At 42.5% G+C, this 27,142-nt stretch overlaps 1 long non-coding RNA gene and 1 pseudogene across 1 annotated transcript; one reads left to right on the forward strand and one right to left on the reverse strand.

The window, feature by feature from the left end:
- Positions 1 to 5,323: 5,323 nt before the first annotated feature.
- Gm28231 lies at positions 5,324 to 8,472 on the forward strand. Its single transcript, XR_379685.2, has 3 exons — positions 5,324 to 5,463; positions 5,634 to 5,761; positions 6,134 to 8,472. It is a non-coding gene; the product is annotated as a predicted gene 28231 (long non-coding RNA).
- Positions 24,345 to 26,804, reverse strand: Gm5066 (predicted gene 5066; annotated as a pseudogene).

Consider the following 27,142-nt stretch of genomic DNA (forward strand, 5'->3'; position numbering starts at 1 on the left):
ATGGTGGAAGGGAAAACCCAACTCCCTCAAGCTGGCGTCTGATCCCCACATGCACAAGCACACCTGAGCGCACAGGAGTAAATAAGTGTAACAGGCATTGTTTAGTTCTTTTACAAATTCTAAATTCTGCTCTTGGGTTGATGATGAGTTTTGTTTTGTTTTTCACTGTTGATATTTGGAACTGATTCCTAGGGATTATATGTCGGGACAAGTCTAAATTTAATATATTCTAACTAATTTTTCCTAAGATGCATTTTCTTTCATTCACAAGAGTAAACCATTACTTTCTCCACTTACTTGTTGAACAATTAAGAATTGTGCGCTGTGAGGTGTTGGGCAGATTCTACAGTGACACAAACAGGTCCCTAATTTACAGAGCCTGGGTCCAAGAGTTTTGAACTGAAATATATAGAAGATGTGTCTGGGGGTTGGAAAGTGAATGTATATACAGTAGTAAACAGAAGCATACTTCAGGGAAAGTAAATAATACCAAAGGGGCCATAGTGCTTCCTTTCAGGAGGCAGCAGAGATACATAGGCAAGCCGGAACCACAAAGAGAAGCAGGTTTTGAAATCACACAGACTTTTATCTGCTCTGAATGGGAAATAAGGCAGTGTCACCGGGTGGTTTTCTAGTTTCCACGGATGCTTGTCCGATGCCTCATCTGCTCTGGAGACCTCTAGGGCCCTTCTGAGCCAGAACAGAGCTCCTTTCAGTCCAGATGCAGATAATGAACTTGAAAGGGAGAGGAGATGAAGAGCTGCTGTCCGTGAAGCCCGGCTGGGCTACAGCCAAGTTCTGAGAAGGTTCCTGATTCTAGTGTGAGTCCAGAATAAGACTGGAGTTCACACACAGAAAGGTGCTTGAAAGCCTAGTATCAGCGGTTAACAAAGCAGCTCAAAACTCACTGTCTTTCAAAGTAACAACCATGCCTGGGCAGTGGTGGGTAGGCGGATCTCTTGAATTCGAGGCCAACCTGGTTTACAGAGGTTGTTCCTGTACATGGAAACGTGGAAACCCAGTCTCAAAAAAAATAAATAAATAAACAAGTTAATTAATTTAATTTAATAAAAATGAATACGCATTTTAGGTGCCAAATTCTTTTGCTTGCCTGACTTGGAGAAGCACACCCAAGGTATGTGTTCACCTGTACCACATGCAGCCCAGTACCTTTTCTGATATTGGAGCTGTCGGTGAGGTCATCCCCGTGCCTTATAGCAGTCAAGCAAGCAACCACATTTGTTAGCAGCATCTGTAAGGATTGGATTTTGAGTCACAGCTTAGGATGCTCCGTGCTGCCCTTCATTCTCCACATTGTACTGATTATACATCCAAAGGACGAAGAAGAAACCATTCCCATTAATCAAATAACAGAAAGCAGCACCATACTGCAAGAGTGTGGGGGTCATGGGGGGGGGATTTTGTAATCACATTTATAAATAATTTGCCACACTGTTTGAAAGCACCCAACAAAGAATATATATCTTTAACTGCAAAGGCTTATGGGTTATTTCCTCTCCTAGGAGCAAGGAACAGGTGTGTAGACCACTAGGGAGCACTATGGGGTACAAACCCTAGTGTGTACCATAAACGGCTGTGGAGAGTTTGGTTTCGGTAAGATTGTCAAGCCCAATCCTGGCGTTGGCTATTAACCCTGCAGGAGCTCAGCGGGTAAAGGTATCTCTGTCATAAGCCTGCCCCCCTGAGTTAGATCCCACATGAGCTGGATGTGATCGTGCATACCTGTAATTCCAGCATGCCTACAGTGAGACCGAGGGTCGCTCAGAAGATTTTAGGCCCAGCTAGTGTGTAGAGCAGAGGCAGAAATACAAGAGAGACCTTGACTCAAAAATAAGGTAGGAGATGAAAACTAACTCCCACAAGTTGTTTGCTGACTGCCATAGAAGAATGGAAATAAAGGTAGGAAGGAAGGAGGGAGGGAGGGAGGGAGGGAGGGAGGGAGGGAGGGAGGGAGGGAGGGAGGGAGGGAGGGAGGAAAGAAAAGGTATTCTATGAGAAACACCATAGATAAGATTGGATTTAACCACAGCCAGTACACTATACTTTATTCTCCTCATGCATTGAGAAAAGACCCCTATCAATTAAAACGAAATAAATGTGCATATAACGCTTATCTGGTGTCAAGGAATAGTCCCTTAATTAGAAATGGTACTCACAGAAGGCTCATGCCTGTTTCCAGTATCTGACTCAGCTACCACCTAAATTTACTCTTACCCTGGAGGTTCGGAATAGCACCGTTCTTGTTGCAACCTCAAGAATCACATCCACCAGGTTTGGCTACTGCAGCTGCCTCACCGTTTCCCTGAAACACTATGAGCAAAGCTGTATGCAGTGGAACACACCTGTAACTTTTTTTTATTTAAGTTTTATTGCACTATGATGAGAAAAGATACATAATTTCAATTTATCTGAAATTGTTAATATTTAAAAGTATATTTGAGTAAATAGATTTACATCACATTCTTCTTTCCCTTTTGTACCCCAACTCCTCCCAGAGACTCCCCTTCAATACCTATCATACCTTTTGTTATTTTAATCATAATCTTTAAATTTTATAAAATATTATAACAATAAAAATGAGTATTATAAAAGTTGTTTGATATAAAACAATCAATTGAACAGTCTTATGTAGATGCTTGTCTATAGAAATACTAAAAATACAGATGTTTTTCTCAATATAAATTTTAAATAATTCCAAATATATTAACCATATGATATTTTAATATACTATATCACTATTAGTTTTTTAATGAAAATAAATAGATAAAGCCTTTTTGTTGTTTGTTTGGTTTGGTTTGTTTTTAGCAGAGCTTAAAATCTTGGCTTACTGTGGTACAAACCCAAAATAAGAACAATTTTTGGACATTGGAGTTCATTGTAATAAGGCTGTATTTCAATGCCCCTCACATCACCAAAGGATTTTACCTCCTTAGTAGCTAAGCTAAGAGTTGACAATTCTGCTGCACCAAGGAATGAATTGTAGGCATGATTTTTGGGTACAGATTTCCTGCTATGGTCAAAGCTATTTAACTTGAGTGATTGTCTTCATTCTTGGCCCACAGGGAACAGGTTACACTCATTTAAGAAATGGTATGTGTATTAAGATGGTCTATCCAATGAAGTCGTTCATCAACTGTTTCAATGAAGAATGGCTCTGCTTCGAGGGTGGCACAGACATTAGGTGAGGGTAAGATTCTGGTTCCTTGGCTGTGATGATTTTGAACAGGATTCATCTCAGAATAAGAGTAACTTATAAAGTCCTCTTCTTCAAAATTGATACAATAATTATAAATACCAAGCAAAGCCTTCAGTCTCACTCCTTGCTGTTCTCTTACAGGCCACCTCCCAAATTAATTGTCTATATTTCTTTTGGCTGTGTAAATAATTTTTAAATAAGTAAGCTGTTCTGAAAACCATAGTATAAAAACATCAAATAAACCATTGTACTAATAGAGAGGCTGGGATAGGAGAAGCATGATTTCAAGACCATTATGTGGCACACAGCAAGACACTGTCACATACAAACAAGCAGAAAGTGTATATGGATTGTACAACATTGGACCTATTTCTCCAATTACCAAATTAAAGAGACCACTGGATGGTGGCCAACAAATTTCTAATTCCTCGTATTTTTGAATTTCAATTGATTAGGGTGTGTTGGTAATATTAATTTTCATATTAAGAGATATTAAGGAAAAGTTATTGTTACTTCCTGTTATTTTTGTTAGAGGTGGAATTATGTTTGTGTGGGTTTGTTGAAAGATTACTTTCTTCTTCTAGGGTGTAGATTCACTCCTTGAGTTGATGTTTCCCATCTATTACCCTTTGTAGGACTGGATTTGTGGAAAGATATTGTGTAAATTTGGTTTTGTCATGGAATATCTTGTTTTCTCCATCTATGGTGATTGAGGGTTTTGCTGGGTATAGTAGCCTGGGCTGGCATTTGTGTTCTCTTAGGGTCTGTATAACATCTGCCCAGAATCTTCTAGCTTTCATAGTCTCTGGTGAAAAGCCTGATATAATCCTGATAGGTCTGCCTTTATACATTACTTGACCTTTTTCTCTTACTGCTTTTAAAATTCTCTTTGTTTAGTGCATTTGGTGTTTTGATTATGTGACAGGAGGAATTTCTTTTCTGGTCCAGTCTATTTGGAGTTCTATAAGCTTCTTATATGTTCATGGGCATCTCTTTCTTTAGGTTAGGGAAGTTTTCTTTAATTTTGTTGAAGATATTTACTGGCCCTTTAAGTTGGGAATCTCCACTCTCTTCTATACATATTATCCTTAGGTTTGGTCTTCTCATTGTGTCTTGGATTTCCTGGATGTTTTGAGTTAGGAGCTTTTTGCTTTTTGCATTTTCTTTCACTGTTGTATCAATGTTTTCTTCTGCACCTGAGATTCTCTCTTCTATCTCTTGTATCCTGTTGGTGATGCTTGCATCTATGACTCCTGATCTCTTTCCTAGGTTTTCTAACTCCAGGGTTGTCTCCCTTTGTGATTTCTTTATTGTTTCTAGCTTCATTTTTAGATTCTGGATGGTTTTGTTCCTTTCCTTTTCCTGTTTGATTGTGTTTTCCTGTAATTCTTTAAGGGACTTTTGTGTTTCCTCTTTAAGGTCTTCTAGCTGTTTATCTGTGTTCTCCTGCATTTCTTTAAGGGAGTTATTTACGTCCTACTTAAATTCTTCTATCATCATCATGAGAAGTGATTTTAGATCTGAATCTTGCTTTTCCAGTGTGTTAGGGTATCCAGGACTTGCTATAGTGGGAAAATTGGGTTCTGATGATGCCAAGTAACCTTGGTTTCTGTTTGCTTATGTTCTTATGCTTGCCTCCCACCATCTGGTTATCTCTTGTGCTACCTGCCCTGGCTATGTCTGACTGGAGCCTGTCCTTCCTTTGATACTGGTTGACTCTTTAGAGTCAATCTGTCTCTGTGATCCTATGATTCTGGGATCTTGTGATCCTGAGATCCTGGGTACGTCAGAGCTCCTAGGAGTCAATCTGCCTCTGGGACCCTGAGATCCTGGTGTAAGCAAGGTCCTCAGATCCTGAGATCCTATGATCCTGGGCATGTTAGAGAGCCTGGAAGTGGAGCTGCCTCTGGGTGTTGTGGGGCTGGCTGCACAGTTTACACCTAAGATCTGCTCGGGGCACTGGCCCAGACAAACTGGAAGGAACCCAAGCCACTGGTCTGGCAGAGTTCCTGCATGCCTGGGTAGAGCTGGTCCCAGTTACGCCCAGTGTTGGAACAGATGTTGTGTCCTCCTCACTTCTAATCCTATGATCCTGGGCGTGTTAGAGTATCTGGGAGTAGAGCTGCCTCTAGGTGTTGTCAGCTGCTTACTTTTAAAGAATTCACAATGCAAAAGCGGTTGGATCTCTGTGAGTTCAAGGCCAGCCTTGTCTACATAGCTAGCTCCAAACCAGCCAAAGCTGCATGGTAAGACCCCATTACAAAACCCAAAACAACTTTTAGGGGAATGAAAACTTGAACATGCTAGTGCTTCTGAATAAAATGCCTTTTTAAATTTTTTATTTATTTATTTATTGCTGCTGGACATGCTTTCAATGTTTTCTCTAACATTTCTGCCTCTCTCTGAATCCACACAGTAACCCAGACAGGCGTGGCTCATCCATGCTTCTGGCTCCACCTCGTCTGAGAAGATTTCCCACCTTCTGACTCATTAGCTAATGTATCCATCTCATCCAGGACTTTGAACTTCTGAGGATAAAAACAGGTAAGCTCTGCTTATCTCTATAGTGCTAGGCAAATCCACAATCAATGTTTAAAAAGCAATCTAAGAAATGAATGAAAAACAAACAAAAGAGCTGGCTTGCCACAACATTAAGCAGCCCATAGTTCAAGCTGCTACCTTGGTCTGTCACTTAAGGCAGTAGGCATAACTGCCTCATCTACTTTGTATTTCCTTAGACCTTACACATAAAATGGTGTATCATCAATGTTCATGTTGCTCTCAGATAACTCAGATCAGTAACTCTGCTTTTAAGACTCCCTACTTCCCTGGATCTTTTTATTTTTCTATCAAGAGACTATATTTTGTGTTAAAACATCTCAGGTTACACAAGAATGCTCTTTCTTATTTTTACAGTAACTGTTCGTTTTGCATCTGCTGAAATGGAATGACTTCACTAGAGACCTGAAGTAGTCTGGTGAGGTGGGCTCTGCCCTCTGCAGCACACATGGCTTGTCTTCTAGACTCCAGCTAGCCCCACCACACTGTTACTGCTGTTCTTGGTGGTCTTGCCATAGTACTCCAATCTCCCAAAAGGGTGGAGTACCTTGTTGCATCTAGGTCGCACCTTCACCAGTGGCTTTTTCTGGCCTCCCACAATGCCAAGCTTCAGTTGTTCTCCATGACTCCTTCATGCCTTCAAAACCAGCACCACCTGGGTGACTCTTATTCTACCAAGTTTGCTGCCAACATGAGCTACAACCTTGGGCACTTCTGGAGCACAGCTTCTGCATACTGATCCCAAGGAAACACTTCCCAGATCTCACTTCAAGGATCCTGGTCTCTTCTTAATCACAACTTATTCTTCCTCCCCAGCTGACAACCAGCATCCATTGTTCCAGCAAAGAAAAGGTTTTACTTCAGTGATTCTGGCTCCAGGTGACCAGACACAACAAACACGTCACACAAAAAGGCCCAGTAGGGTCTTTGCTTTCCTCTGAAACTTCCCAAGCCAGGCCTCCAGCAGCAGCAGCAGCGCTCTCATCAGTGACCTCAGAACGGCTTGCTTACTGGAACCTGAGCACAATGGGACTGCACTGGTTCTAATAGGCAAGTGCTGCACTTTGGATTTTAACTGTCTCCCACTAGCTAAAAGGCTCACGTGTTAGCAGTTTACTTTTCCCTGGTGCTATTAGAATTGTTAACAGAGTCCATGACTTCTAGGACAATACTATAGCCTCAATCAAGATTATAATAGTTAAATTTGTTGAAACTGCTATGGGGGAAAACAATCTCTGAGGCAAACTTGAGATTACTAACAATGGGTGGTGAGGGAAGGATTTTTTTTTAATATTTAAAAATCCTTTCAAATTTTAGAATTGTTTTCCCTGTTATCTCTTCCCAGAGACAAAAACCTTAAGACAACCTTGAATATCTTCACAAGAAAACCAAGAGCTCTTCTGCTCCACCAAGATTAGGCTGTTAAGGCAACCTCAAACTATTCCTTGAATGTCTGCATAACCAGGTTACAGACACCAAAAGGCAATTTGCCATATCATAACAAGAGGACTGTCACAGTGATACATTTGGGGGAAAAGGAGTCACCGAATCAGGCTTACTGGGAACCTATCTTCCAGGGATTGAAGTCAGAGACAAATGAGTAGGGGAACCAAGATGAACGTTTCTTCATAAAATGGAGTTTCTTCGGCCATCACAGAATGCAATGAAAACCTTAAGAGGTGGTGCCTAGTTGGAGCAAATTGGGTGATTAGAAGCATGTCCTTGAAGGGACTACTAGGGCCTCATTCCCCTCCTTTCCCTGTCTTTGCTAAAATGAGATGACCAGCTTCCCTTTTTAGCTCCTATCAGAATAGTACGCCTCCCCACAGGCCTAAACCATGGGGTGACACCTACAAAGCTGTAAGCTAAAAGAAACTTTCTTCTTTTCAAATGATTAGCTCAAGTCTTTTATTATAGTAACTGAAAGCTAGCTAAGAAAATCATGTCTTCTGAGGCTAACACTATGCTTAAGATCTAAAGCCAAACCTTCAGATATAAAAGTGAAACTATTACCAAGATCTCACACTGGCCTCCTTTGAGATCACCATCAGATGAACTAGACAAGACACCTGGTCATATAGAAAATAGGTAAACTTTATTGCAGAGTAACATGAAACACTTTCAAGGGTGAGGGAAACTGATAAGGATAGGGGCCATTGTAGAGGAAAATACTCTTAAAGGTGAGCGTGGATGATGGCCAGGGTGGACACTGAGCAGGAGTGAGAGTAGACATGGTCCATTTAGCCTCCCTGCAGGTCTCTGGAACAGAGAGTTCTCCTAATGCCTGTCCTCCCTCCCAGTGATTGACAGCCTCCTCGTAAAAATCCCAGAAACCTTCTGACAGTTCAAGAAGTTATGTACCCACCCAGAGTCAGAGAGAGAGTTCAAAGTTCATTCTTTTGACCAAAATCATGTAACACAATAGAACAAGTAAAGAAAACAAAAAGGAAGTAAAAATAGCCATGTTTTACTAGGCAGAACCTGGGTCTAACTGAGCCTTTCCATTCCCGCCCTCCTCTTCCACACAGGGTTTCCTATGGCATTTTGAATTCCAATGAAGAACAATTGTTTCCCCTTCCTTTGCCTATCATGTTACCAGGACCACAGGGGGTGGGGCCTTAAGGGAACTGAGAGAGGAAGGTCCATCCTCTATGCCCTCCATGCCTGTTCATATTAAAACCTCCTTCTGAAAAAGCAACATACTAATCATCTTGACTTTGATCTGTCGGTACGTTAAACACAAATTTTCAAATTAGGCCTGTCTGAGTGCATGTTTCACCATCCGTGTTGTCTGATCATAGCTAATTTTTTCCAAAACTCAACATTCTTGTCTATAAAGTGGATTTTTTTTTTAAAAAAAACAGGACATGCATCCCCAAATTCACTATGTAACCCAAGGTAGCATCAAATTTGTGGTCCTCCTGCCTTAACACGCTAAGTACTGTGATGGATAGGCCCACGACACCATGCGTGACAAACTGGAAATATACTTTCCACACAGAGGAAATTGAAGAATTTTTTTAAAAGATTTATTTAGTTATTTTATGTATATGAGTAAACTGTAGCTGTCTTCAGACACGCCAGAAGAAGGCATCAGATCCCATTACAGATGGTTGTGAGCCACCATGTGGTTGCTGGGAATTGAACTCAGGACCTCTTGAAAAGCAGTCAATATTCTTAAATGCCGAGCCATCTCTCCAGCCCAAGAATTTTTATATTATTGTTATTATTACTGTTGTTGTTATTACTGAGGCAAGCAAATATAGAGATTGTGTGTGTGTGCTCTGAGTCTGATTGGCTAGTTTCACTCCAGAACCACTTAAGGCTAATAAACATCTCCTACCCTCAGCCTCTCCACAGACACAGACCTTAGAGGAGTTTCTAGGCCATGTAGAAAGTCAACAAGTGCTGGCTATTAGTTTTCTTTTTTCTTTTTCTTTTTTTATTAGATATTTTCTTCATTTACAATTCAAATGCTATCCCCAAAGTCCCTTATACCCTCCCCCCACCCTGCTCTCCAACCCACCCGCTCCCACTTGTTGGCCCTGTCATTCTCCTGTACTGGGGCATATAATCTTTGCAAGACCAAGGGCCTCTTCTCCCAATGATGGCCAACTAGGCCATCTTCTGCTATATATGCAGCTAGAGACATGAGCTCAGGGAGTACTGGTTAGTTCATATTGCTGTTCCTCCTATAGGGTTACAGACCCCTTCAGCTCCTTGGGTACTTTCTCTAGCTCCTCCATTGGGGGCCCTGTGTTCCATCCAATAGATGACTGTGAGCATCCACTTCTGTATTTGCCAGGCACTGGCATAGCCTCGCAAGAGTCAGCTATATCAGGGTCCTGTTAGCAAAATCTTGCTGGCATATGCAATAGTGTCTGCGTTTGGTGGTTGATTATGGTATGGATCCCCAGATGCGGCAGTCTCTGCATGGTCCTTCCTTCCGTCTCATCTCCAAACTTTGTCTCTGTAACTCCTTCCATGGGTATTTTGTTCCCCATTCTAAGAAGGGACAAAGTATCCACACTTTGGTATTTCTTCTTGTTGAGTTTCATGTGTTTTGCAAATTGTATTTTGTGTATTCTAAGTTTCTGAGCTAATATCCACTTAACAGTGAGTGCATATGATGTGAGTTCTTTTGTGATTGGGTTACCTCACTCAGGATGATGCCCTCCAGATCCATCCATTTGCCTAAGAATTTCGTCAATTCATTCTTTTTAATACCTGAGTAGTACTCCATTGTGTAAATGTACCACATTTTCTGTATCCATTCCTCTGTTGAGGGACATCTGGGTTCTTTCCAACTTCTGGCTATTATAAATAAGGCTGCTATGAACATAGTGGAGCATGTGTCCTTATTACAAGTTGGGACATCTTCTGGTTATATGCCCAGGAGAGGAATTGCTGGATCTTCAGGTAGTACTATGTTCGATTTTCTGAGGAACCGCCAGACTGATTTCCAGAGTGGTTGTACAAGCTTGCAATCCCACAAACAATGGAGGAGTGTTCCTCTTTCTCCACATCCTTGACAGCATCTGTTGTCACCTGGATTTTTGATCTTAGCCATTCTCACTGGTGTGAGGTGGAATCTCAGGGTAGTTTTGATTTGCATTTCCCTGATGATTAAGGATGTTGAACAATCCCCATCAAAATTCCAACTCAATTCTTCATACAGTTAGAAAGAGCAATTTGCAAATTCATCTGGAATAACAAAAAAACCTAGGATAGCAAAAAGTATTCTCAACAATAAAAGAACCTCTGGGGGAATCACCATGCCTGACCTCAAGCTGTACTACAGAGCAATTGTGATAAAAACTGCATGGTACTGGTATAGCGACAGACAAGTAGATCAATGGAATAGAATTGAAGACCCAGAAATGAACCCACACACCTATGGTCACTTGATCTTTGACAAAGGAGCTAAAACCATCCAGTGGAAAAAAGACAGCGTTTTCAACAAATGGTGCTGGCTTAACTGGCAGTTAGCATGTAGAAGAATGCGAATTGATACATTCTTATCTCTTTGTACTAAGCTCAAGTCTAAGTGGATCAAGGAACTTCACATAAAACCAGAGACACTGAAACTTATAGAGGAGAAAGTGAGGAAAAGCCTCGAAGATATGGACACAGGGGAAAAAATTCCTGAACAGAATAGCAATCAATGGCTTGTGCTGTACAATCAAGAATAGACAAATGGGACCTCATAAAATTGCAAAGCTTCTGTAAGGCAAAAGACACCATCAATAAGACAAAAAGGCCACCAACAGATTGGGAAAGGATCTTTATGTATCCTAAATCAGATAGGGGACTAATATCCACTATATATAAAGAACTCAAGAAGATGGACTCCAGAAAATCAAATAACCCTATTTAAAAACGGGGCTCAGAGCTAAACAAAGAATTCTCACCTGAGGAATACTGAATGGCTGAGAAGCACCTGACAAAATGGCTATTAGTTTTCGTTCTCTGTGTTCCCATCACACTGAGCGAGCCTCCTGCCTTTCCCTTTGCCTTCTCTCAAGTTAGCCCATGGGGACTGGAAAGCCAGGGAGAGGTAACGTTCTAACTCTCTCAAGGTGTTTCTTTCATTCTTAATTAGGTAAAAATCCTTTGAATTGCAAAGTCCCTAGTCAAGTAATTATCAGTATTACACTCATTTTTTAAAAAAATGAAAATGATTTGAAAATCCAAAGAAGCCTAAAAACTCTAACGCTGGGAGAGAGGAAGCCTCTAGCTTCCCCCTTCTTTAATACTTATTGCCTGCCTTCTTGATTTATTTTTCTTCACAGCTTCTAAATTAACAGAGGAAATCTTAGCTGTGCATGCTTATTTAATACCTATTAAACAATTTGTGTTACTCTGAACAGCACCAACTATACCCCCCCCCCCCCCCCGCCCAGGGTGAGCTGTTCTAACTCCTCTACAAACGTGTCAGTCATCAGTCTGTTCTGTTAGGGAGTTAACAGGAGACCCTAGTTCATTGAATAACTCAGTCCAACCAAAACAACTGTACCCACTGATTAAAAAATGGAATAATACCAGAATTCTTGTCAACACGGGCCTGAACTGATGAAGGGCCAGCTCTTTATTTCCATTTAAACTAAGCTTAAGGGCCTGGAGAGATGGCTTAGTGGTTAAGAGCACTGACTGCTCTTCCAGAGGTCCTGAGTTCACTTCCCAGCAACCACATTGTGACTCATAACCATCCAATGTCCTCTTCTGGTGTGTCTGAAGAAAGCTACAGTGTACTCATGTAAATAAATAAATAAATACAAAAGTAAGCCAAAGTTCTACTTCACTATGACTCATAACCATCCATGTCCTTTTCTGGTGTGTCTGAAGAAAGCTACAGTGTACTCATGTAAATAAATAAATAAATAAATAAATAAATAAATAAATAAATAAATAAATACTAAAGTAAGTCAAAGTTCTACTTCACTATGCATCTACTAAGATACAAATGAGCCATTCTCCCATCTCAAAAGGAACACAGCATCCTCAAATTGGTGACCTCAACTCTCAGTCTAGATTCTTCATTCGAGGTAGAATCCTGAGTTGAATTGTCTCCCGGGCAGATTTGGTCCAACAACCAGCCAGGGCGTGGCAGGAGGTGAGGAGTGGAGCAGATAGATGAGAAGCTTGGGGTGGGGGGTGCAGCAGCCCCATGCTTCATGCCCCCTCTTCCAGTTTTGTCCCTGCTGTGTTTGACATCCTTTGCCAGGAACAGCCCGATGTATTTCTGAAGCCTAAACCTGTCCTTCTCTACCCATTCCACTTTGAGCCAACCAACTAAACTCTCTAGGTTTCAAATTTCTGCTCTGAAACCTTGGGTGGTGAAAACTTCCTCGTGTGTTTATTTGGAATAGTAATAGCATCTGAATAGTTCATAATGCAATAGTGAGTGGAAATCTTCATTCCCAAATGCTATGTCCACGTTAACACTGCTCACCTGCTGTCACCTGTAAACGAACCCTACTTCGCCTTCTTCCCTTTCTAACTCTCCTTCTCTAACCAAGGATCTACTTGCCATCCCCAGATTACAAACTCCATGGGCTCTTACAAAACTTGCAGGACCGTGTTTAAATTCCAGTTCATCCTCATTTTATCCCTGCATCCTCCATTGTCCTGTTCATCTCATGTGGCTGTCGTTTTTGTTCAGTCACACATAGGCACTTGCTGCTGGTGGTGGTCCATTTCTGCTTCGCTCCTTCTCTGTTTCTGCTTCTAGATGCTTGAGTTTCTCTGTTTGATGGAGCTGCAGTCGCACGATAGGCTTAGTTGCCCCTGGACTTACCTAGAGGCAGACCCTGAGGCAACCACGGTTGCAGGAGTTTGTGTAGAAGGTTCCAGGAAACACAAGTAAGGATGGAAAGATTGTGATAAAGAGAATGTGTGTACTCTGGTTTCCAGTGTGTTCTGCAGAGCTCAGATCCAGGAGGAGCCTCCAGGACACCTTTGACAACTGACCCAGTGAGCGATGGAGAAACTTGGAATGCTGACTGACTCCTCCTAAAGTGGACTGAAGGTTAATGTAAAAAATTCTCCCCTAAGGAGATGTGAACAATATCTACCCCTGATTCATAAAGCCTCAAAACAAACAAACAAACAAACAAACAAAGATGAAAGTACAATCCCACCATAATTCACCCCAAGGAACCAATGCATTTATTGGGTGCAGTCACAGAATACAGGTGTGGCATTGTGGGTAGGAGCATGAATGGCCCTAAAGCAGCTACACTAGAAAGTCTCTGCCAGGCATGGATGATAGTTTCCTCAAGGATATATAGATGACTCCCTTCCTCTAACCTTCATCAGCCCATAGACGCCAGTCCCTCCAGAAAGCATCACACATACATCCCAGTCCGTGTGCAGTTAAGGTAGAATTGCATATAATTGGCTAAGACAGTGGCTGGGAACTCAGATGAGGGTCAAGTATCTCTGAGAAACTGTCAACAGTCCACAGGCTGGCTCCTTATGGAGTCTTTCAGGGAAGCATGGCTGGCCTGATGAAGAAAGATGCTCCTTAGCTTTGAGGATGGCATTCTATAGCAGCTGCCCATGGAAAGCCGGGCTCCTCGTTGCCCTGCTCATGGCTAAGCTTGTGCCTTAGGTTGAAGGGAAAGAAACAGAAAGCTAAGAACACACCGGGTAAGAAATGACCAGTCTATATACGAGAGACCTCTAATGCAAGTGATCTCAAAGTTGGGGTGCCCATCCCATCTGCTAGAGTGTTTTTTTTAAAGGAGGGTTGCTAATGGGACAGAGAGGCAAGGTAGCATATTCCTATTATCCTAATATCCTTGAATCTGAGGCAGAAAAATCAGGTTTGAGGCTACCTTCGGCTACTTAGTGACATTTTGGAGGGAGGGACTAAGTTGAGTAGGTGGAAAAATACAATGTTACAAAAACACTGCAACACCACATGTTTGTGAGCGCAGATCAAGGTCCTTTATGGTTTCATTGTTTGAGACACTGGATGTCTGTGTGTTACAGTAAAAGGTAAAGGGGACTGTAAGCCATAATGGCTGCCCATAGCTCTTCCCAGACATTCTCGAATATTCTTTAGAAGTCATACAGTGACTTAACCAAAGTCAAAGATTAAATCAGTGTTCTGCCTGAATAAACAACTTGGAACGTTCCAAGTTTTTCAAAAGCCCAGTCAAGAGAGACAAAGAACTGAGTATTCACCTCCTCTGTGGGCCACAATGTCATGTTTCCAGAGAGATGTCACCCTGGGACTCCAGGCAGAACATAGTTCTTCTCAATCCCTCCTGCTTTACCCAAGCACCAGGAGTTTGGTAAAAGGGCAGAAGCTGAGTGCCAACAGCTACTTCTAATCTGGCTACACAGTTCACACAGGATTTTCTGGAAGGTGAGGTCAAGCTTCACACCTTACATTTTCCCACATTAATAATAAGATCCGCCTATAACCAACAAGGAAGTTTGAGGGCACCGGTAAAACCCAGAGTTGCCTATGAATCTCTAGCAACTCCTGTCCAGTTGCTCTATAATATCTTTAGCATCTTTAATTAGAACAAAGATTCACAGATCTCACTTGGAGCCTCTAAGGATTCATTAAAATTTAACAGACTTAGCAAGGAAAGGGATCCACTCGTGAGCATGCTCAGTCCTGGGGAAATCATGAATCGTCTCAAAGCAGATGTCTCAAACCAAAATGGCATTCTGCGGAAGAGACTGTTCCAAAGCAAAATTAAGATGTCAAAAGCTTGCTCAATATTAGACCTGTAAAATTGTTTCTGCCTGAAACCCCCCCCCCCCGCCCCGAGGCCATCTCTCTCCTTTCTTCTACCTTAATACCCTTCCTTCCTTCCTTCCTTCCTTCCTCCCTCCCTCCCTCCCTCCCTCCCTCCCTCCCTTCCTTCCTTCCTTCCTTCCTTCCTTCCTTCCTTCCTCTGCCTTGATCACGGTGCTAAACAAAAAGATGGTTCCTCAGGAGTAAGATATGATCTACTACCACTACGATTCACAAATATAAAATGACCTACATAATTCCAAATATTCTCAGTACTCAAGTTTTACAGCCCCCTATAAAGGACAGAATGTTCAACGCCACGGGAGACAACCTGGCAGTCTAAGGCAAAATGCTGGGAGCTGTGTCTTTTCTTGGCTCCATTGGTAAGAAAGAGATGTGGGAGGGATGGGGATCCAAGACCACTGAGAAGAAAATAAAAAGACACAAAGAGAAAAAATGCCCCCCCCCCACACACACACACAGATTAACAAAGGCCCTAACACTATCCAGCTGAGAGTTTGAAAGAGTCTTCAGGGAATGTCACTGGGAGAACTTGAAAACAGGCATGTGGATGGGGCTGGGGTGGAGGGGTGTGGTTCAGTGGTAGGACAGGAGCTTACAATGTGGCAGGCCTTGACTTGGATTGCTAACACCAGCCTCCTCTCATAAAAGTTATGGTCACTAAAAGGAAAGACTGCATTGAACGGACTCAGTTTTAAATCTGCAATTTGTACATCAGAAGAACTTTTCTGCTTGGGAGAAAAGAAGTGTTCTCAATAGCCCTTAGCAGAGTAAGAGCTCAGCTACCTACCTAGGGACTTTTCTGAATTCTCAGAAAACCAAAAGGAGCCGCTGCTCAATCGTCCGAGCCTGTAGGAACTTCCAGACTGACCAGCGCCTGAGGGGAGAGCCACAGGCTCACAGCCTCCCATAGAGTAAGTCCTCTGAGCTTCCCCTTCTCACCAACCAGACCCTAGGGTGAGAGTTTTATTTGTAAAGTTGACGGTGATGGGTACATGTTAAATGGTTACTTTTATTTCTTATTACACTTTTTCCAAGCTTCCTTCCTTGGCGGTGTCTTCCTATTAGACCTCTCTGGTGTGTAGGGGAATGCCCTATGAGTCCCACATAGAGCCCACCTACACCCTTTCCCTTATAAGCAGCACTTTGGGCACCCACCAGTTCATGAGTTAGATGTTTATTATTTCCTGTCAGGCTGCAATGGCCACCGAGAATGTTCTCTAAAACCTTAGCCCCCAGCATGGACAGCTTTACAGAGTGCTGGCTGATTCCCAGGACACACTGGAGCCATCTCCTTTATTATAGCATGTCCAACAGCAGATAAGAAACAGACCGGTGAAGTAAATAAACATGCATACTGAAGTCAGAGTCACCATTACTAATACAGGGACAGATGGAGGCTGAAGTCCAGGCTCACAGTGTCCCCAAAGCAAGGCTTTGCTCTGCCACTAAAGCCCTAGGTTTGTTTTCTTTTGTTTTGTTATTGTGTAATCAATGATCCTCTGGCCTGTTGCTACCCAGAGGGAAAAAAGTTCTCAATTCTTCTGCCCTAAGAAGACACAGAGTCTCAGCTACACTGTGACTTCAATACCAGTCTGAGCTATATATGTTCTATCTAAAATAAAGAGAATAATAGGAAAAAAAGAAGAAGAAGACACAGAGTAGGGGACCCTAGATCAAGCTTCCCAGTGACACCATCTTGGATGACTACTATAGCTACCCAGTGAGAACTATGGCATCCTTGAGGAACCTTACTCTCTGGGTCTGTTTCTTTACAAGGTTTCTATCTAGGCCAATATAGATCTAAAACCCTCCCCTCTCAGTTTTCATAACAGCCTTGAGAGTGGGAATATTCAGTGGTCAGAATCTGGGCTGGGTGTTTGTGGGTTCTTGGCCTCTAATCCAAGAATGGAATAAAAACCCACACAACTTGCAAAGTAGCAAGGAAACTTGATTCAAAATGAAGCTGTAGAATAGATCAGAATATTTAAGAGAGCAGGAGAGCGGCAGACCACAAGGCTGAAGACACTCAATAACCTGTTTACTTCCTGGGGTCTCTTGTTATGGAGTCTAAAAGAGTGAAGGGCTGGCTACTGATGGAACACATTTATTTGGAGGTTCCCTGTTCTGCCTGATAGATTAAGCTCTAGTACACGTTTCTCTTCCCACAATGCATCTGGTTTTAATCATGTGTGCACATAGTTACACATAGACACATAGAGTGATAAATGGGCTTCTCCATAACTATCACTTGAGGACACTGATTTGCTTTGTTTCATAAGGTTTTGGTTGATCTAAAACCAGTTCAGGCCAGATATGCCTTTCTGGTCTTCTATTCAGACATGAGGAGAGTGTGATTGAATGTACTCTGTCTGAGTTTAAGGAGAGGAGAAATCTATTCCACTATTCAGAGATGGATGTGTATTCATCTAGATACAAGTGGGATCTAGATGCTAGATTGCTAGGTGCATTATTCAGAGTGAGGTGTGTGTGCAGATAAGAATTTCAAGCTAGGGCGGGGGTGGGGGTATAGGGGACTTTTGGGATAGCATTTGAAATGTAAATGAAGAAAATATCTAATAAAAAATTAAAAAAAAAAGAATTTCAAGCTACCAAGTCTATTATTATTAGGAAATAGGTGTGTATATAGCCCTAACCAAAGAGTCCCAGGCTCGAAACTATTCCCAATGTTCCCCTGCCTCAGGAGCATTTTCACAGCACAACATGTTCCCATACTTTGCTTCCTTAAAGACTGAGCCCCGCCGGGAGGTGGTGGCACATGCCTTTAATCCCAGCACTTGGGAGGCAGAGGCAGGCAGATTTCTGAATTTGAGACCAGCCTGCTCTACAAAGTGAGTTCTAGGACAGCCAGGGCGATACAGAGAAACCCTATCTCAAAAAAAAAAAAAAAAAAAGATTGAGCCCTAAATTTATACTCCATCTTCAGAAGCTCCAGTTTAAGCAGCCATTCCACACACATCAGGAGGGTCACTTCAGCCTGTTGGCCAGTACCTGCTTCTCCGCTAGGGGCCAGCCCCTATCATTCTCACTCCTGTCCAGAATTATAGTGAATAAAATTTCTCCACATCATAGAATAACTGAGCAAATATTTGGCACATAACTGATGTGCAACATACTAGTGGAAGATGTAAAGAAGGAAATGAATATATGAGAGAAGAGGATGCAGTTGTGTGAGTTGACAGATAAAGCTGGAGTCCAGGTTAGGGTAGAATCAAACATTCTCACAAAAAGCATAGAAATGGGCAAGTCAGCACAAGGCACACGCTCCTAGCAAACTTCCTAAGCTGAGGAATTAAGAAACTCTGCGGCATGGAAGTGCCTTACAAAGTTGGCATGCTTTCTAAGCAAAAGAAATGTCGTTCAAGCAATGTGCCAAGGGCCGAAGAAGCTTTTAGTAAGATAGGTAGATATATGGATGAATGGGTGGATGGATGAATGGATGGATGGATGGATGGATGGATGGATGGATGGATGGATGGGTGGGTGGGTGGGTGGGTGGATGGATGGATGGATGGATGGATGGATGGATGGATGGATGGATGGAAGGACGGATGGACAGATGGACAGATAGATAAAATAAAAAGAGTAAATTGACTTCAACAAGAAGGGAGACAGCTGGGGACTGGATTTCTATCCCTACAGCAAGTTTTCTTGGTGCATCATTAGACTCCAATGGCCAGCCTTGGAACAAGGCACAGAGATGTGACTTTGGTCTCTCAGAGTCTCTGTTCTCTGGGCAACACAACCCTTAGCTGGGTATGAATGAATCACATCCTCAGGAAATGACAGCTGTCTGTCTAGATCGGTCTCTGGAAAGTCTGAAGAAACAACGCTTGTCCGCAGGATTGATGCAATTCTAAACCACACAGTTACTCAAAGCCTTGCAGGAGGTGTGCCCAGTCACTGGCTCAGCCTGGGCAATGCTGAGTCTGTTCAGGAAACGGGTAAGCCAGCTTAGAGCAGAGCCCTTGCTTAGTGGGTTGACAGCTTGCTTCTTGATTTTTTGCTTCAACAAATTGATGTTGAGGAACCATTCTGAAGCAAGGCAGTAAAGCTCCAAGCTGGGAACCCAGCTTTAGGGGGGTAGCATACGTGATATCACACTTCTCTTTTTAAAATGTATTTATTTTATTTTTCATTTATTTGTAGGTATGTGTGTAGGTATGTGTGCATGTGCGTGCGTGTGGTGGTGATGGTGGTGGTGGTAGTGGTAGTGGTGGTGGTGGTGTGTGTGTGTTTTTGTATGTGAGGAGACAAGAAAAGGGAATTGGAGCTGGAGTTATAGGCAGCTGGGAGATTCCTTTCATGGAGTCCTGGGAACTGAAATCCCACCCCTAACCACAGAGCCATTTAAAATATTTTTTAAAACTTACATATCAAAGTTTATCCAGGGAGCACTTTGATTGTGTAGCAGGAAGACTGGAGGTTCAGAACACTAGTCTAGGGCTAACCTTGTTCTGAGAGAACAAGGTAGTGTTTTTATGCTCACATATGCCACATGGGTAGGAAACTGGGCATCACTGGGAGAGCTGAGTCAATCTGGCTGGCAAAGGTTCAGGAAATCTGGATGAGGCCTGTCTGCACTGTGCACATAAGTAACACTCTCAGGCATGGGCAGGGTTTTTGTTTATCTTCCAAGCTGGCATGAATCCTGTGGGGAGCCAAGTGGAGTCACAGTGTGGTCTGAAGCAGGTCACATTAACCAGTCACTCCCCTCAGCCCTTGGTTTGCAACAGGTCTAAATAAATAAATAAATAAATAAATAAATAAATAAATAAATAAATAAAAGTTTGGCAAAGAATTCCAGAAAGGGATCTCAGAAGACAACGTAAGGAAGGCTCACTGGGGCTTTCCAGTCAAGCTGAGAGACTCCCAGGTGTCAGCCTCAATCCAGCACAGAAAGCCCTCAGCAAGGCCAGGTAGAAACATTCATTTGTTTCTCTAAGCTAAAACAATACATCCTTCTAGGTCACAGTTCCAAAAACTGCAGACCAGACCATTTCCCGGGAGTCTGATACAAGCGTGCTGCTATAAATTAAAAGTAAACACAGTGGGTTTAGTGAGACACAAAGCTTACAGAGAAAAGTGGGAAGCCCTCATCAGTGTTAAGGGGAAAAGTATAAACACGGCTTTGACTCAAATCGAGAGAAAAGGTGGAATCAAAAGCCAAGTGGTTTGAAATCTGGAAACTTCCTTTCTAAGGAAAGGTTTGTCTTACTAAGTTAATGTTTTACACACTTGTGCAAAGTCCAGGGTATATGCTAGTCCACATGGACATGTCCAGAGCTCCTAAGATCCACATAGTTCTGCCTTTGGTGACAGCACCCAGCTACTGGGTACTAGCTGTCATGCTCTCCTTGAATCCACCCACTCTCAGGCCCCTTAGCTGCCTCTTCTCTTCTGTGAGAGCTTCCTTTGAGCGTCTTCAAGCTCTAGACAGAGGGAAGGACAGCACAGAGGGCATAAGAACATTTTACACTGACACAGCTACATAAAGTGAGGCTTGGCAAGTTTATATCCTCTATGTAATAACTTGCTCCAATGATGGTCATGAAAGCCTCAAAGTTTAAATACAAATATGTGCACATTCTTAAGAACATAAAATGTATACCTAAAGACCTTTGTACATATAAAATCTGTATACTTTATACTTTGAGACTAGACAGATTGCACAGAGGTTAAGAGCACATACTGCTCTTCCAGAGGACCAGTTCCCAGCAACCATGTTGGGTAGATCACAATTGCCTGCAAATAACTCCAGCTCCCAGAGGATCTGATGCCTCTGGCCTCTGAGGACACTAGTGCTCACCTACACATACATATACATAATTAATAAAAAATTAATCTTTAGGGGGCTGAAGAAATGCTTCAAAGGCTAAGTCCACTGGCTACTCTTCCAGAGAACTGAGGCTCTATCCCTAGTAATCAGCGCATAACTGTCTGTAACTCCAGTTCGAGGGTATCCAATGCTTTCTTTTGGCGTCCATGGGCACCAGGCATGCATGAGATACACAGACACACAAGTAGGCAAAACATCAGTGGTGGTTTTAATGATGATACCCCCCCACATTGGCTCATATATTTGATTAGTTGATCCCAGTTGGTGTAGCTGTTTGGGAAGGATTTGGAAATGTGGCTTTATTGAAGGAGGTATGTCAGTGGAGATGGACTTGAATGTCTTTAAAAGCCCACACCATTCAGTTATATCTCTGTGCCTCATGGTTCTGACTCAAGATGAGCATCCAGCTACTTCTCCAGCACTATGCCTATCTGCCTCCTACCATGCTCCCAGCGATGATGATCATGGACTCAAACCCTCTGAAACTATAAGCACCAAATAAACACTTCCCATTTTAAATTGCCTCAGTCATGGTGTTTTATCACAGCAACAGAAGACTAACTAAGATAGTACCCTTACACATAAACTAAAATAATCTTTAAAAACAACAACAACCTTATGAACACCAGAAATAGGAAGAAAATGCTAGGAGTAGATCAGCCGGAACAATGAGTGGTTCCAGCAAACACGTTAGCCATGGTCTCTTTGCTCTTGTGCTCTTCAGTTATAGCTGTGGCATGTTGAAGTGGAGGGGAACTGAAAATAACTGAGTATTTGACGATAACAACCTGTTATTTTTGGAACATGGTGATTGAGTTGAACACAATCAAAGTACAGTGGTGACCAATCTCCCTTTCTTCTAGGATGAGCAAACAGATGATTAAACAGTGATGTCAGTGTCCTTGACCACACTCAAATGAGCAGCTGTCTAGCTGCTGCCTCTGCTCAACTGATGCTGTGTTTTGATTGTAGTCAGAAGCATTCAAACACAACAGAGTTGGTAAAGTGTTATGGGAGGAGGCTTGCTTGCCTCCACTCAATTGACATTGTATGAATCCAGAGGTTGTGCCTGTGTGTGTGTGTGTGTGTGTGTGAGAGAGAGAGAGAGAGAGAGAGAGAGAGAGAGAGAGAGAGAGGGAGAGAGAGAGAACAAGAGACAGAGAGAACAAGAGAGAGAGAACAAGAGAGAGAGAACAAGAGAGAGAGAACAAGAGAGAGAGCGAGAGGGAGCAAGAGAGAGAGCAAGAGAGAGAGTGTGTGTGTGTGTTGGAGGGGTTATAATCAGTTTTAGCTGATGTCTGTGCAGACATTGAATATGTAGAATTGTGCCACTACTGGAAGAAAATTCTATCCAAAAAAATGGCACAATAGTAACAGGAGGAGGAGAAAGAGGAGGAGGAAGGGAAGGGAAGGGAAGAAGAGGAGCAAGAGGAGGAGGAGGAGAAGATGATGATGATCACAGATTTCTCATAAAGAAAGCAACAGCTACTCAGCCCTCATGTGGAAAAATGTAAAAGTTCTCTCACAGCACTGCTGTCATGTGTCTAAGAGAGGACAGTTGGGGCAAGAGCAGAAGGGCTCCCCTGCGACAGATTCTCTTGCAATGGTGTCTCGTCTCCAGAAGACTGTGCGGTGCTGACCTCTCCCTGCTCCCTGTAGTTTCAGTCTATTTCTAGCTCCACAGTGAGTGAGTTTCCTGGAGCTACTTACAGGAACATGGGTTCCTTACAGGACCATGCTTAGAGGCAGCTGAATCATCCAGCGGAGGTGATGACTCATGGAGCTTGGAACTCTGGAGATCTGTGGACGACATGGAGTCCTTACAGTTTATACATGCATCTGGCAAGCTTGCGGGACTTCCTGAGATTTCTGAGTTGTTCACTGTCTGAGACATAAAGAGCCTCAGTTTAGAACCTTTTGAGTCTCAAGGAGCTTCTGTTCCAAGAAAGTAGCTACACAGCACGGTACACATGTGTCCTTCTGCCCTATGTCCTTTTCTCTGTCTTGGGAATTTAACACAGATTCCAAGTTTGTTCTCACCTCTTCACCTTGCGATGAGGCTTAGACAGAACTCATAAGAACAGAGGTAACCAATGTGGTGGTGCAGGCCTGAAAACCCAGCACTCGGGAAGAGAAGGAAAGAGATCAGGAGACCAAGGTTATTCTCAGCTGTATATGGAGACTAACCGGGCTACAGAAGACTATTGTTCAAGAGAAAATGACTAAAGGAAGGGAGTGTTTAGTGGAGATTTTACATCTGTGGTTGACTGCTCAAGGAAGCCCTTTCCCACACATCCCGTATATGATGATGTAATGTTGCTCCTGTGGGGATGAGGTCTTCCAGAAGTGCATGTGACAGTTGGAGGAAGCTGCTCCTAGCTAACACAACAAGTTGTGGGGGTGGCAGGGAGAGCTGCAACCCTGCTCCTGTCACCTGGCCCACCATTGCTCATTGCATTAGGATAGTCCCTCTCTATCTAACGATATCTGGTGGGCTTGTCTGTTTTTCCTACGAGAGCAGGGACTTTGTCCATCATTACCTGCCTACTGTGCCTAGACCATTTCCAGAAACCCGAAGGTTCTATCAGCACTGCCTGTATAAAGGCAGGAAGGAAACCTCCAATCCATCCCCAGAATCACTATCATCTGTGGTCCCGGCTAGAGAGATCAGGGAAATGAAGTTTCCATACCTAAAACTTCATCCTGAGCACACTGCTTTGCTTGCAGGCTTCCCTCTGGCAATACTGTAAACATTGTAAAATAAGCCTCATAACCAGGAGCCAGGTAGTGACAGCACACACCTTTAGACCTAGCACTCAGGAGGCAGAAACAGGCAGACCTCCATGAGTTCAAGGTCATCCTGGTCTAGAGTGAGTTCCAGGACAGCCAAGGATATACAGAGAGAAACCTTGTCTCAGGAAACCAAAACCAACAAACAAACCAATGAACCCCACAATCTGGCAAGGGGTGGAGGGCTCTTGATCTACCCCTGCTTAGCCTACTTATCTAGTCTCTCACTTGGCCTCACACTTTCTACTCCAGATGCTGTGAGCTTCCACACACTCTGCATGCTCCTCCCTCCTTGCTCTGCATGCAAGGTCCGCTCTGTTTGTACTCATTCTTATCCCTTCCAGTCTCACAGACCTTGTTATACGTTGAATACTTACTCAATTCCTATCTCTTCTAACAACTCTTTCTTTTCACTAAACCCCATCAGATTTAGAAATATGTTCCAGGTCTTCGGACAAAGTCAGTGGAGGGTTGAGGGGGGGACTTGAAAAATTAGATGTGATAAGTCAGGTAGGAAAGCATGGTAGATTTAGTGACTAAGGAAAACCCTGGGCAAGCAATCAGAGCCGTCCTGAGGCAGGGTGTCTTCCTCTTTGTTTTTGTTTTTTTTGTTGTTGTTGTTGTTTTGTTTTGTTTTGTTCTGTAATGTAAAACAACATGGTACAATAAACCATGTATCATTTATTTCTGATGAAACATACAAACACTTTCCACTATGATACAAAATGCATTTGTTCACCTACCAACCCTAGAGATCATTGTCACCAAAATACATTAGGCAGGGAGGGTATACATCATATTTCATAGAATACACATAGAACGTTATAAAGTGCCTTTTGCTTTATAGAGATAAGTAAATAATAATAAATAGCATTTCTTGCATTGCCATCTTACTTACTTTTACATTATTTATCATCTGTGCCAGAGATCAGACTCTGAGTTACACATTCCAAAGCCACCCTTTTCTACCCCTGCATTCTCATCATATTTAAAATCTCATTCCTGAGCTCAGTGTGGGAAAGGGCACGTGCTGCTAAGCCTGACCACCTGAGTTCAAATCCCAAAGTCCACAAGGTGGAACGGGAGAACTAACTCTTCAAGGTTTCCTCTCGCCTTCATGTATATATAGACATATACAACAAATAAGTAAAGGTAATTTTTTAAAACCCCATTCCTACTTAAAGTGATAAATATATTCATGTGTTTCATATACAATTAATACAAATAGCCTAAAGGCAATTTAAATGTTTCTATGTGCCTGCGTTCTGTATGCTGTCACCTGAGTGAAGGTGTGGGATTGTAGCAGCATCATTTTGGGACATCAAATAGAGTTGAAATTTTTGGAGCATTTTATAATTTGGTCTTTTAGACTAGGGAATATTGATTGTAGTAGAAAAAGTTGTAGAACTGACCTAAAGACCTCTACAAACAATGACACTTGGAAGGCAAACTAGTTACCAGCAGCCCATTCCTGCTTGTACATTTGCATCATGTAAATGATTATACTTCGGTTCACACAGATAAAGTGGCTACACTTTTCATTAGGGACTTCTACACTACAGGTCACTACAGGCCATCTTAAATCAGTAACAGGAGTGAGGGAACACAATGCCCCTGAATTAAAGAAGTTAACAGGCACCATCTGGGGAATGTGAACAATGCCACATGATAGCTCTTCCACTCTCTACTGAAATGCTGAGACTTATGATTGGAATTTGCGTGGAACTGCACTTGGCTCTCTACACTGCAGTGCTTAGTACACAATCCAAAAAGTTCTGATGTGCCCCACACTTACAGCATTAATTTAAAAGGAAGCCTGTAATGATATTTGCACTCAGAAAACTTGTCCTGTTAAGGAGCAACTTTCTTTGCAAGAGTACTAAGTGGCTGCAGTTTCTGGATTATGTTTTTAATATTTCAAAAAATTAAATAGTTCAAATTATGATCTCGAGGTGGATGAGAAATTATTATTCATTTAAGTTATAGGGAAGACACATAAAGTCATACTGTAAGATAATAATGTTGAAAAAAACTATCTTGCCTACAAATTTTCATCTTATTTGGCTCTGGTTGTTATTTCAAGTCAAATGTCCATCATAAGAATTATTTTGCTTCTGGAAGAACAACTTTCCTAATTCATATGAACTGATCATAATGGCACAATGTTCTTCATTATAGTCCAGGCTGACAAATCCAAAGGTGCAGGAAAGAACCGGACAATGATCCTGAAGTAAAGTCGATCATAAATGTTGATTCATATAAACCAGATTTCTCACCTCTTTAATTTTTCATAATTATACCAGTACATTGCTGAGAAAGGCACATCTCTAATAGTAGGAGCCCAGCCCTTCCAAAGAGAAATCCAACCATCTTCAGACAGTCTCATGCTCACAAATTGATATAATTCCTTGTAAGAAAACTTCTTAGACTAACTGCACCTTAGTTCTGATCAATTCTAATGGACTTATCACTGTTACCGCACCAAATCTGGCGACAACCCCAGCAACTATTGGTATTCGAGTTTCATTTTCTCCTAATTTGGCTTTCAGAAAAGCACTTAACTGTTCATAGCAGGTAAAATAAATAACTGTGGCAGGAATTGCCATCACTAGAGTAGGAGGGAGGCCGCTCCACAGGGATTTTATGCCCTCATTTCGAAGAATTTTTAAAAAGGCATCCAATGTCCCACGGAAGTTTCCTGGCTTCTTATACCATGCTTTCTTGCTCTCCTCTTCACAGACACACATGTGATCCATGAGTCCATTACTGTATAAAAAACACTTTCCTTTGGGGAATGGGTTGTTCTGGGCCTGGAGTCGAATTTTAACAACATCCAGGGGTGTCACCATTAGTGATGTCAGTACAGCTCCAGTACAGGAGGCAATCATTTGCTGAAGAGGAGTCACTGGGATTGTTGGTTCAGGCTCCATACTTTTTAACTGGTGGCGAGGCGACTGCAAAGGCCCGGGTCCCAGCCAACCTAGCAGGTGATGTGGGCCGCGAGGTGAAGCCTCTGAGGCTAACCGCGTCCACCGCCCAGGCTGCCCTACACTCTCAAGTCTGCAGAGCGGAGCCGGAACTCGAGGAGGACACGAGAGAGCACCTTCCTCTTTGTGATTTACATCTATTTCATACTTACACGGGTCGGGGGATATGTTTGCTGCAAAATGCTTTATTTAGTTAACTAAACCCTCACCTTACTAGTATGGAGTTGGACTAGCATTCTTCCATGTCGTAGGTAAGGAACAGGTAATTTTTGGGACCTAAAATTCATGACCTCTCTTAGGTCCTCCATAAAAAGTGGTGCAATCACAATCTGACTCCTAAACTGAGGGCTTAACTTGGCTTGTTTGGTGCTGGCAACTTACTATATAATGGTCTTCAGCCAGGGCGTGGACATGAGACCAACTAGACTGTCAGCGAGCACAAGGAATGGGCT

The sequence above is a fragment of the Mus musculus genome, chromosome 9 (assembly GCF_000001635.26).
Source record: "Mus musculus strain C57BL/6J chromosome 9, GRCm38.p6 C57BL/6J".
Classification (NCBI taxonomy): domain Eukaryota; kingdom Metazoa; phylum Chordata; class Mammalia; order Rodentia; family Muridae; genus Mus; species Mus musculus.